The 10426-nt window shown below is 44.7% G+C and overlaps 1 protein-coding gene across 1 annotated transcript in view; it reads left to right on the top strand.

Annotated features, from left to right (window-relative positions):
• Nucleotides 1-278: 278 nt before the first annotated feature.
• Nucleotides 279-10426, top strand: part of CNTFR (ciliary neurotrophic factor receptor) — a 215328-nt gene continuing 205180 nt past the window's right edge. Inside the window, exon 1 of the mRNA XM_039361481.1 lies at nucleotides 279-817. The gene's annotated coding sequence lies outside the window, so the exon portion shown is untranslated. The remainder of the gene's footprint in view (nucleotides 818-10426) is intronic.

Raw genomic sequence — 10426 nt, 5'->3', positions numbered from 1 at the left:
CACGTGAAAACAGTGGCAGGGTGATCCTCACACTGGTAGAATACGAGCCATAATCCAGCTAGCAGTGGCAAGATCTACCAACACATCAGCTGCAGCCCTCAAAACCCCTTGAAAATATTCTAGCGAGGTCTTAGGGAGGGAGCGAGGGAGGGAGGGGAAAGGAAAGGAAAGGAAAGGAAAGGAAAGAGGGAGGGAGGGAGGAAAAGGAAGGAACGAGGAGGAGGAAAAAAAGAAGCGGGCAAAGAAGGAAGGAGAGACAAAGAAAAAAGTAAGAGAGAGAGAAAGAAAAGAAAGAGAAAGAAAGAAAGAAAGAAAGAAAGAAAGAAAGAAAGAAAGAAAGAAAGAGAAAGAAAGAAAGAAAAAGAAAAAGACTTCCCAGACATAGCCTCTCAAGATCCTGACCTTGATAAGGCTCCTTCAGAAACCAGACCTTTTAGGGCTCCCAAACTCTCCTGGTTTTGTTTTTTTGGAAACCCGCGCTTTTTCCAAACAAAAGCCCAATTAGCAGATTGCAAAACAAGCGGTTTCCTTGCTCCTGCAGTGTTTGTGTTTGAGGAACAGCCGCCAAATTCTTTGCAAAGCTTCCCAGCCGTGACTGCTGGGTCACTACCCTCGACAGCCACTCAGCCCGTCTTCCCTGCTCTCCTCCCCGTTCAAGCGCAACCCCGCCAGGCGAGTTGTGCAGATTTATAATGGCTGTTTTTCGATTGAGTTGTGTAGCTTTGCTGCTGCCACAGAAAAAAAAAAAAGCCGAGAGAGCAAGCAAGCTGGGTTGTCTGGCTGTGAGAACGCACTTGGCTGGAGGGCAAGGCTTCCGGTAAGAATTATTTGGCACTGCGGCAAAATCTGCCAAGTTTCAGCTCATCTCAAATGCCTCTTGGCTAAATGGGGTTCCTTTGGGGGGGCTGGGGGGGGGGCTTTGCACTGACGTGCACATTTGTCTTGTCTTTTTCTCTTTACACCAGTGGTTCTCAACCTTTTTAATGCTGCGACCCCCAACCGGTCATAAGTCGAGGACTACTCAACTGGTGCAGCACCGTTTGCAGAATGGGACTTTTGGTGGGCTCAGCAGGGCAGAGACAGCCTGGACAATTCCTATTGGCTTTTGAAAGCCAATAGAATTAGATTCTATTCAAGAGAGTCTATTTTATTGACTTTCAAAAGCCAATAGAATAAAAGGGAGTAGCACAGCTAAGGAAAAGGGGACAAAAAATGGCGGACTGCATTGTTTGGCGACCCCCGTGAAATGGTCGTTCGACCCCAAATGGGGTCCCAACCCACAGGTTGAGAACCACTGCTTTACACCGTTCATTACTTTATGCAACGTATTTGGAGCAGTGTGTCTCCACCTTGGCAACTTGGAGATGGATGGACTTCAACTCCCAGAATTCCCCAGCCAGCATGAAGTCCACACCTCTTAAAACTTGCAGGCTGGGGAATTCTGGGAGTTGAAGTCAACACATCTTGAAACTTTTTTTTTTTAAATAATTTTTTATTTTTCCGAACTTTCCCCCATACACATACTGTGATATTTATCAGAGGTTATCATACATTCTTTTTACATTCATATATAAGCTACTTTTAATAAAATGAAATAAATACATACACATGACTTTTGGTGTTGCTTGCCCATTTCCCCTTTCACTGTATCCACACTCCTTCTTCTCTACCTTCTTTCTCCCTTTCTTCTCTTCCCTACTTCCCTCTTCTTCCTCTCCTCTTCTCTTTCCTTCACCACTCTCCTCCCCTTTCTCCCCACTTCTACTTTTCTCCTCCAACCTCCCTACTTCCTTCTCCCCTCCTTTACTCTTTTCTCTCTCCTCTCCTTTCTTCCCTCTCATCCCTCTTCAGATACAATTCAGGGGTAATGTCCGAGCAACTCCTCTCTCGAAATTTCCCTATCTGTATTATATACAATAAGATTAATTTTCTCTTACATTAATACTTCTATTTATCTAACCTTCTCGGTATATATTTCTATAAATATTTATACAACCTCCAGTTATTCAATACTGTGTCGCCTGGGTCTCCCTCCTTATCTGCTCCTTCTTCTTCCACCTAAATTGATGTTAACTATCTTTTAACCGTATTCTCTTTTCTGCCAATCATAAAAAGTTCCCCAGATTTCATAGTAGTCTGACTCTGTCTTATCTTTAATTGTCATTGTTAGTCTATTCATTTCTGCACATTCCAGTATTTTTCCCAATCACCTCTCCCTCTGGGGGGGGCTTTCAGTGCTTTCCAATTTTGTGCCAAGTTTCAAGACATTTTTAAAATGTCTCGACTTCAACTCCCAGAATTCCCCAGCCAGCATGAAGTCCACACATCTTGAAACTTGCTGGCTAGAGAATTCAGGGAGCTGAAGGCAACACATCTTGAAACTTGCTGGCTGGGAATTCTGGAATGTCCCCAGAGGAGAAAAAAAAGCTGAAGTATGCATTCTTGCAATCTTGATCTTGCTTTTGGGTTTTAGGTTATTGTGGCTGAGGGAAGAAGCTGTCAAGAGGGTTGAGTCTGGCATGCTTGGTTTATAACCTCGCCAAGCCAGAATCTAGAGACAAGAACAAGTTTTGACTTTGGTTCATTTGGAGAAGAAGCACCTCAAGGTCACAAGTAGATGGAACTCCATTGCACAGGCCATTTGGTCGGAAGTCCTCTCAAGCACAAGAATTTGGACCTCAGAAAGCCTATGTTCAGGTAGTCTCTGTAAATTAGAGCTGGGGATGACCTAATAAAAGAGTTGGAAGAGACATTGGAGGTCTTCTAGTCCAACCGCCTACCTAAGCAGGAAACCCTATACCAACGGTAGGCAACCTTGGCTCTTTTATGACTCGTGGACTACAACTCCCAGAATTCCTGAGCTAGTTTGGCTCAGCTTGGAAACCTCTCCCTTTCCCCTCAGCGTGGCTGGCTCAGGAATTCTGGGAATTGAAGTCCACGAGTCATAAAAAAGCCAAGGTTGCCTACCCCTGCCCTATACCATTCCATACAAATGGCTGTCCAATCTCTTCTTAAATACATTCAGGTCCTTTATGCATTGGCATTGTGCGAGACCATGGCATCAATCACGCTTGGGAAGGATCTCTGATGGGATCAAGATAGGAATGGCCCATCCTTGCTCTTCTTGGAGCAGGGCAAACAGTCCCAGGTGCACCTGAGTGTGCCCATATTCCATCTCTGCTCCGTAAGCTGCACTCAGCCCCACGTGTTGATGGTGATCAACTGAGTTGTATTGGTCCCTGGTGATTCTGTGGGCCAAGTGGTCTCTCCACATGTTCCAACTTTGCACTGCTTCTTTGAGCTCTTTTTTGCTCTGGCTGGTGTCATCCCCACATGGAATCCAAGATGCTGGTTGTCACTAAGCAGACGCTGGTCGGCTGCCTTCCTTCTGCAGGGAATTAAGCCATGGAAAGCCCTTCCTGAGGTCCCCCTGAGCTTCAGCAGACAGCATTGAACGTGCACCAGGTAGGCCCTTAGAAACCCCAACTAGCTTCAAGACGTGAAACTTGAGAGACTTCACATTCCATCTCCTTCAATGTGCCGCTGAAGCTAAGCAGGCTTCCTGGGAAAGCCGTGAAGCCAAATATGGGCTGGAGGGAGTTGCTTAGGGGAGTTTGAGGTCCAGCGGGTGATTTATTCGTTCTCTGAGAGGTCAGAAATCCTCATAGGAACCCTGGTTTGTTTTTCACCAAGGAGAAGTGTTGCTTCTTCTGGCTACTCCTCCTTGGTCTGCTCATTTCCTTCCTGTGGGGTCCTTGCTGTTCTTTGAGCTTGGTTGTTTTCTTGGAGACAATGTGCAGGGATGATGTGACCCAGTTGGATCATGAAACATCTGCAAAAAAACAACCAAGCTCAGAGAGCACCAAGAACCCCACAAACCACCCTCCTCCTCCTCCTCCTCCTCACAAACCCCACTCCCTTCTAGCATTAATGATGTTGCCTACTTGTGTCATGAAACATCTGCAAGCAAACAACAAGGTACCAAGGACCATAGAACGTTCCTCCTCCTCTTCCTCCCCCCTCCCCCCTCCTCTCCCCAAACCCCATTCCATCGCAGCACTGATGAAGTTCCCTAGTTGGGTTATGAAACAACCAAGTTTAGACAGCACCAAGGACCTCACAGTTCAACTTTGAGCTGCATTCTCTTCTATCTAATCAACCTATAGATAAACAGAGAGAAATTTCCACCCCCTTCTAGCTCTGATGATGTCAGTTAGTTGGGTCATGAAATGTTTGTAAAAAAAAACACCCAAGCTCAGAAAGCACCAAGGTCCCCATAGTCATCCCTCCTGCTCCTCTTCCTCCTCTTCCTCCTCCTCCTTCTCCTCCTCCTCTTCCTCTTCCTCCTCCTCCTCCTCCGCCTCCTCCTCTCCTCAAACCCGCTCTCTTCCAGCACTGATGATGTTCCCTAGTTGGGTCATGAAACATCTACAAGAGAACCACCAACCTCAGAGAGCACCCAGGACTCCACAATTCAGCCCTGAGTTACAAAGATTCTCTCCTATTGATATTTCCTTATCTCCTGCTCTCGAGTATCACATCACTGCCCAGGTTTAGTATCCTTTAGCTGTAGCAACCAGTTATTTACACTCACACCTTCTTCCAGTCTGGAGATACAACACGGTGCAGGCCATCCTGGGTTGCTGGTTCCAAGAGTCGACCAGCTTGTGACCAGCAAGGATGAGAAGCATCAGCCTTGTGAAGCAAAGTTGGAAGAGAGTGAAGATTGTTATAGGTGTTGCATAAACATTTTGTGCATGAGTGTGCTCTTTTGGGCAAACACACAGCTGCACTCAGCAAGAGTCACACTTTAACTGACTTATTTTCATGGATGATAAGCCAGTCCCCCCCACCCAAGGTCCTGGCAGCAGCCAAAATAAGGCACAGTTCAGTATGGAATAATAATAATACTATATGGAAATGAATAAAATGGTCTAAACAGTAACAAAACAGAATCTTCATGTCTTTGTGTCTCATACACCACCCAGAATAGCAATGGGCAGCTTATACATTTAAGAACACAGGGGTGCTGTGATTGTTAACTTCCAGGCAGAGGTAGGATTGTGTGATTGTTAATCTGTACCCCAATATATCTTCATGCCTTCCCCCTTTTTATTCTGTTATTCAAATATGTGAAGATTCTGTTTTGTTACCGTTTAAACTGCTTTATCCATTTTCTTATAGTATTATTGTTCCATATTGAACCGTGGCTTATTTAACTGTTCACCATTTCTTAAAAAGAAATTTTTAAAAATTAAAACACTCCAGTACTTGACCAGAAACATCTTCAAAATATTTTCAGGACAATTCTTCTGATCATTTTTTTTCCCACTACAGCAATCCTCGACTTACGACCAGTTGCTCAGCAACTGTTCAAAGTTAGGACGGACCCCAGAACAATCCTTAAAACCTGGATTCAAAGTTATGACAATCCCCCCCCCCCCGCAGTGCTCAGCAACTGGAATGCATTAACGGCTGTTTGCAGCGTCCTATAATCACATGACTCCAATTTATGATATTACAGACATTTTCTTTGGTTCCTGGCCAAAATAAAATGCCTGTTGCAAACAATGGGTTTGGTTAATAACTGCTGCAAAAAATGATATAAAACCACCATAAGACCCCCTGGTGGTGCAGGGGTTAGAATGCAGCATTATAGACAAACTCTGCCCACTGCAAGGAGTTCGATCCTGACTGGCGCAAGGCTGACTCAGCCTTCCATCCTTCCGAGATTGTTAAAATGAGGACCCAGATTGTTGGGGGCCACAGACTGCAAAGAGGTGCAAAGCACTGTGAAGCGGTTTATAAGTCTTAAGTGCTATCGCTATTGCTATCATGATATAGGATGGAAATTCCAGGCTCCATTATGGATGTAACTCAAGGAATAAGTTGATGCCATGAAACCTACCATGAACTTCCATTTTAGGGAGGAATTGCTCAGAAGATCTCAGGGGCTGTCATAAAGAAGAGGCAGTCAATTTATTCTTCAAAGCACCTGAAGGCAGGACAAGAAGCAATGGATGGAAACTAATCAGGGAGAGAAGCAACCTGGAACTAAGAACAAATTTCCCGACAGTGAGAACAATTAACCAATGGAACTGCTCACCTCTAGAAGTTGTGGGTGCCCCAGTACTGGAAGCTTTTAAGAACAGACTGCACGGCCATTTGTCTGAAATGGCATAGGGGTTCCTGCTTGAGTAGGGGGTTGGTCTAGAAGACCTCCAAGGTCCCTTCCAACTATTATTCTGTTATTGTAGATGACCAAACTGAACTGGAGGGAAGGGTCAAACGTCTCATAAGTCATGAGTCCCTGCGGGCCCACAAAAGATCTAAGCCGAGCCCATCTTGAATGCCTTTTTTATCTCCCGCTCAATTTCCCTTAACTGTTAGTTGGCCAGATTCTTCTGGAAAGCTTAAGCTTGCAATAAATCTTTATACTTATTTGTACTGCCTGAATCTCCTTATTTCTCCGGCTCTTGACAGTTATTCTGTTAGAATTAGCAAGATTTCAGGGGTTGGTGATGATAGGGAGATAGGGGAAGCCCTTTAAAAGATTTGGCTAGACCTTCCAAAAATATTACAGACCCAGGTAAATACAGAAAAGGATGACAGGTGCGATTAAGGGATAGAGGCGTCTTCACTGCAAAGGAAAATTATTACACTTCAAATTATTTTATTTAGAGAGGAGACATGTTGACAGGGGGCATGTGTGAGCTGCAATACAATGCAGAGAAAATTCGATATTGTGCATGGATTTTCTTCTTGATACTGTTTAACATTTTTATGAAGTGGCTGAGGGGGGAGGATGGTTGGCCTCCGTCTGCCGTGGAGACTCTGTTTTGCATCTCCATACAATCAGAGTTGAGAGAGAGACAGTGCATGTGTTCAGAGCTGTGTTGTGACCCACTAATGAGCTGAATCAGGCACCATGGATTGTGCTACATTGTGTAGTTTAGGGGTTCCTTGATTAGGACATTGTTCTCTGCTAGTTTGTGTCTCTCCTTGGCGATCGCTTGGTCTCTCCCAAGGAGACAGTCAAGCAGTAAATACCTTAATCAAGGAACTATGGAGGGGAAAACAGCATTGCCTCCAACACTGGCAGAGAGTAAACCCCTCTTCCTTCTAGCACTGATAATGTTACATAGTTGGGTAATGAGATGTTTGCAAGAGAACCACCAAGCTCAGAGAGCACCAAGGATCCTCCAATGATTCCCCTCCTCCTCCTCCCCCTCCCCCTCCTCCTCCTCCTCCTCCTCCTCCTCTCTGCAAACTCCATTGCCTTCTAGCACTGATGATGTTACCAAGTTGGGTAATGAAACATCTGCAAGAAAACAATTGAGCTCAGAGAGCGTCAAGGACACCGCACATCCTCTCCAGCGGCCAACAACCAGATAAGCTGGGATTAACCCCAGACAAACATGCTGAAAAGAATGTCCTAATGAAGGAACTCTCCAGGAAAAATGACACACCCACACTCACTGGCAAGGCAAGCTACTGTATATAAACTCCACACTCACTAACAGTGATGATGTGTCTTAGTAGGGTAATAAAATATCTGTAAGCAACCAGCCAGCTAGAAAACATCAAGGATGCCAAAATAATCACCATCATTATCCTCCTCTCTGCCAATCCATTTTCCTTCTAGCATTGATGAAGTTACCAAGTTGGGTCATGAAACATCTGCAAGAAAACTGCCAAGCTCAGAGACCATCAAGGATCCCACAGTCATCGTTGTCCTCCTCCTCCTCTTCCTCCTCCTCTTCCTCCTCCTCCTCCTCCTCCTCTCTGCCAATTCATTTTCCTTCTAGCACTAATGATGTTACCTAGTTGGATCATGAAACATCTGCAAGAAACTGCCAAGCTCAGAGAGCACCAAGGACCCCACAGTTCAACCCTGAGCTATAGAGATTCACTTTCATCCCTATCCTGTGGATCTTCTTCCTTGCAGCTAGGACAAATCTGCTGCCCTCCAATTTACCAAGATCAGCCAGGATCAGTGGAGAAGTTTGGTCATTTCCACATGGTGGGAGGGAGGTCAAATGTAAATAGAAAAAGGAATCCCTGCCATCAATTAAGGGTGAAAACCAGGTGCAAAATCCATTGAGCGCTGTCATTTTTCTCCTCTGCTTTGAATTCAGGAAGAAAACAATATTACTTCTTTAGATTAAAATTGATTTTGTTCCTTCTGGTATATTGAATAATGTGAGAAATGAGGATTGCTCTGTATTAACTGGTTTCTTCAAAAAATTTGATGAGGCGAGGTGGATGAAACAAGCTCCTTGGCATAACAGATGCTTGAGAGAGCTATCGCTGGCGGCTTCTCCCAACCAGGGTTCATGGAGAACATTGAAGCTTCCTAACTTCTTTGCACCTCTGCAAATTCTTTCTTCTCCCTCCATCACTGCTACACGGTTCTGGCACTCTGCAGGAGCTGCCAACATAAAGCAGTCCATTCCTGACCTCCAGTTTTGCAAGTGACCAAAACTGGATCTCATAGGAAAGGACCTTGTTGCTGGCAAATCCAGTGAAAAAACACTTGGGTGAATTTGGGGGAAAGCAAATGGACACTTGGGGGTCCTGGGTGCCGTCTGAGCTTGGTGGTTTTCTTGCAGACATTTCATGACCCAACTAGGTAACATTATCCATGCTAAAAGGGGGTGGGGTTTGTGGAGAAGAGGAGGAGGAGGATTGTGGGGTCCTTGGTGGTTTTCTTGAAGACATTTCATGACCCAACTAGGTAACATTATCAATGCTAGAAGGGGGTGAGGTGTGTGGAGAGGAGGAGGAGGATTGTGGGGAACCTTAGTGCTCTCTGAGTTTGGTGGTTTTCTTGCAGACTTTTCATGACCCAACTAAGTAACATCATCAGTGCTAGAAGAGAGTGGGGTTTGCTCTCTGTTTGCACGCGTGTGATGGGAGTGTTCTTGAGGGTTTCATTATTAGGCTGTTGTTTATTGCAGATGTTAATTGTGTGTAACTGGGTGTTGATTACTGGGGAAGAGGTGTTGTGCTCTTTTAACCTTTGGTTGCCTCTTTTAAATGGTATGTAGATATTGTTTATCTCTATGTGCCTGTTGGTGGCTGACACTTTCCCTATTATATGATATACATATACATATGCATATACATATATAAATATATTACTTGTTCTCCATTATTCTATCTGCCTGCCTGCCTGTCTGCCTGCCTGCCTACCTACCTGTCTGTCTGTCTGCCTGCCTATCTATCTATCTATCTATCTATCTATCTATCTATCTATCTATCTATCTATCTATCTTATCTATCTATCTAAAATCCAATGTGGAAAAAAGGAGCTCTTTTTTCTGTACCGGCTGTTTAACATGCGTGTGCACAGATACAGCAAAATCATTCAAGTGGGAGAGTCACACAGATGCCACCTCAATATCCTATACTTTGCTCCAAAATGCCAAGCCAATCCTTTCTGAGCAGAGTAGGACAATGGGAGGCACACCCACCCACTCCCCCATGGCCCTTATGTGTATTTGGCTCAGAAAAGAGAAGGCAGACTTTTTTTTACAACCCTAGAAATAATTTACAGAACTCTCTGTCCCTGTACGTGGTGGTCACAGCCTCCATTATTTTTAGCCAAACTAGCAAGATATTCGGCTTGCTTGTTCCATCTTCACTGTCAATGGAATAATCTCCAGGACAATTTACCAAAACCCATTGGGTCTCCCTCCTTTGACCCAATTCAGACCTGGTTGGTCTAATTTGTTCCTTTTATGTCTATCTATTAACATCTCCATTTTCTAGATAGCTATGACATCTGGTCAACTTCATTTTATAAAGCCCCTAGTTAGTTCTCAGCAACTTCCTGGAGAAATTTTGTCAGTTGGAACAATTAAACAGTGGAACGGCTTCCTTCCAGAAGTTGTGGGTGCTCTGAAACTGAAGGTTTTTAAGAAGAGATTGGACAACTATTTGTCTGAAATGGTATAGGGTCTCCTGCTTGAGCAGGGGGTTGGACTAGAAGACCTCCAAGGTCCCTTCCAACTCTGCTATGCTGTTGATTAAGATGTGGGTGCTCTATCACTGGAGGTTTTCAATATTGGGCAGCCATTTGTCTAAAATAGTCTCCTACTTGAGCAGGAATTGGCCTAGAAGATCTCCCAAGTTCCTTACCAACTCTGTTATTCTTTTATTCTGAATTGTGGTGCATTTGTCGTCAGGCTGAATCCTTGACTTCCAGGGTTGGGAAGGGTCACACTGAGAGGCAGGGAAGGGTATTGTTTGCAGATGTTAGAAAGGCAGATGTGCTCGGGTGGCTATCTGAGATGAGGTAAGCTCTGCAGCTGTCAGAAAGGACCAAGGGAGCTGGCCAGGACTTTTGTAGCCCGTCCAAATATTCATAGCTGCAGTCTCTGTCCGTGAAGATCTGGCCTTCGTGATCGTGCAATATTTCCAG

The sequence above is a fragment of the Crotalus tigris genome, unplaced genomic scaffold, assembly GCF_016545835.1.
Source record: "Crotalus tigris isolate CLP2741 ecotype Arizona unplaced genomic scaffold, ASM1654583v1 scf7180000019276.598803, whole genome shotgun sequence".
Taxonomy (NCBI): domain Eukaryota; kingdom Metazoa; phylum Chordata; class Lepidosauria; order Squamata; family Viperidae; genus Crotalus; species Crotalus tigris.
The sequence above is the reverse complement of the archived record's forward strand: the minus strand, read 5'-3'. Positions and strand labels throughout refer to the sequence as shown.